We start from the raw sequence: 2,500 nt of genomic DNA on the forward strand, positions 1-2,500 counted from the left end.
GTGTGTTCTGAATTCTGTTCAGCTTTATGTTAGTGATAAAATGCAAGCAGGATTGGTTCATTTCTAAAAGCCAGTATGACTTTCCTAGTCTATATCTACTCAGGCGTTAACCCTCGACTACCAAAAAGTACCAGCAAAGCATTGCAGTGCATTACATTCTTCTGGTAGCCCAGTGGTTAAACCTGTATTTAGATCCTTAAGTGAAACGTATTAAATAATCTGACTGGTGCTGGCAACCTTTACATACTTGTAGATCAGTGCCAATGAAAGTGGGCTAACCTGGCAGCCGAAAGGTTTATCCCTGTTTATCTCTCAGGGTACCTTGTCTGTTGTGCACAGGTGTAGAGCTCACCAAAACCAGGGTTATTAGTCAGTGCCAATATACTTGCCCACTTTGTAGAGTACTACACAAGCTCACTGCTAATATTTGCTTGTGCATGGTTGTATGCATGTGCACGCGCACACTCGCACACACAGTTTGCATACACTTACATATGCAAATGGATTTATAGTAACACAGCCATATCAGATATTGTACACATATTAGAGTACATGACTATAGCTCTATCTTTTCTTTTTTTTTTAAGACTGACACATCAAGCCCCCCCCCCCATTTTTTAAAAACAATGTTTGTGTTGTTGCATGAAATAATAAAGTATTGTCCCTTTTGAATCTAAAGCTGCGTTAACATAGTATACATATATTATACCTACCACCTTTACTGTTGCATAATATTGTTAATCTAGTACAGCTTTGCTATATAGACTGTATTTGTACATTGTAATATGTATTAAAAAAAATAGCAGAGGCTACTACAGGGAACTAACAACACAAAAACAGACAAAGAAGAAACGTTTGTAGTTTCAAAAGCTGTGTCCATTTTCTATGAAGAGTTTTGGAATAAAAGATACCACCTACTCCGAGTCAACATGCTTTTTTCCCAGTATGGTAGTGACTAAGTTTGATTTGTTTATTGATATAGAACTGTGCACAACAGAGGGAGAGAGATACAGAGTGCCTGGCAATGATGAGTAAAAAAACAAAAAACACCAATTGGTAGAGAAAAAATGAGAGCGGTAATTGATAGAGAGTGAATAAACAATATGTAGATAATTTAAGTTTAACTCCTTGGGCTGCTGTTTGGCAGGCAAAGGGTTAAAGAGAGCAAGACAGATCATGTGAAAGGCAGACTTAAAGGGACATTACTGTTATTCATTTTGTATTCACAGCAAATAACTGCAGTTAAGCACTGCATTGCAAAAGATCTGCATACAAACAGTTGTCATTTTGTTAGCAATATTTGTTTAGTTTTGCAATGCAGGGACACACCGCTTGAATATGCCTCTTGAGTATAATTATGTTGTCTCCTTTGCTGTGTCCAGTTGGGAACTGAAATACATGAGCTCTGGCACTTATCAAGCAGCCACTTTGTGCAATGTTGCGGGGCCAGGGTTACAGTAAAAGCAAAGCGAGCAACATAAGTGATAATTAAAAAAATGCTACTTTTGAGTTTAGTTTTCCTTTAACGTTAGAATATTGGCTACATTTGTTGTGACACAAATTGGTTAATTTCCCAAGTAAAATTAGCAAATCCGTGCTGTGGAGGTAATGATCTCAGGTTTCTGGAGCGAAAACCTCTGTAAGCTCACTGAGATGATCAGCAGCCAAGAGGCAGACTGAAGAACCAACCCTGTGCATGGTCAGAGCAGTGAAGTCGTCCAGCCGTCCCACCAGGGGGGACGTTTATCTCTAGTCGTTGTGACAATCATGACATGCTTTGCGTCTGATTTATGCACTGCCACCGTAACAAGCTTTTACATTGTCCCCATGTAGAGGTAGGCAGTAGGAAGTCTTTGATACCTAGGGGCAACCCATCTCCTTAAGTGCTTTTGAAGACGCCACACTGCAGTGGCATAGTTAATCCCTTTGCAGCAGAGATATGAATGCATTGCAAAGCCGTATTCCGATAGGTGCACGGTATCTACCTCCGTTATATAAGGGGTCTAGTATTAGGGACCTTATTCATTAGTCATATAAAAAAGATTCCAGTAAACGACGCCAATAAAATGTGCAGGGACGGTAGCAGGATCATTAAAACTACTCTGCTGAATAGATGGTTAATTTAAAGGGCATTTAAACAGCATGAAGCAAAATGAGGTCAATAAGGAAATAAAATGGTAGATCTGAGATTTCTTACTTACGAACACATCTGACAGTTTAAAGGGACACGAAACTTAATGGGGTTTTTTTCAGTATTCAAATAGAACGTACAATTTTAATCAACTTTCCAATATACTTATGTTATCAAATTTGCTTCATTCCCTTGATATCCTTTGCCAAAGGAGTAGGTATGCAGTAATGAGAGCTAGCTGAGCACATCTAGTCAGCCAATCACAAGAGACAAATGTGTGCAGATCGCCAGCTAGCTCCCACTAGTGTAGGACATGTACATATTATTTTATAACAAAGGATACCAAGTGAACAAAGTTCATTGGAAAAT

The 2,500-nt window shown here is 38.8% G+C and overlaps 1 protein-coding gene across 4 annotated transcripts in view; it reads left to right on the forward strand.

Moving 5' to 3' along the window:
• The window catches only part of RAI1 (retinoic acid induced 1), a 602,776-nt gene that overhangs the window by 342,263 nt on the left and 258,013 nt on the right, over positions 1 to 2,500 (forward strand). The window lies entirely within an intron of this gene.

This window comes from Bombina bombina, chromosome 11 (genome assembly GCF_027579735.1).
Source record: "Bombina bombina isolate aBomBom1 chromosome 11, aBomBom1.pri, whole genome shotgun sequence".
Lineage (NCBI taxonomy): Eukaryota > Metazoa > Chordata > Amphibia > Anura > Bombinatoridae > Bombina > Bombina bombina.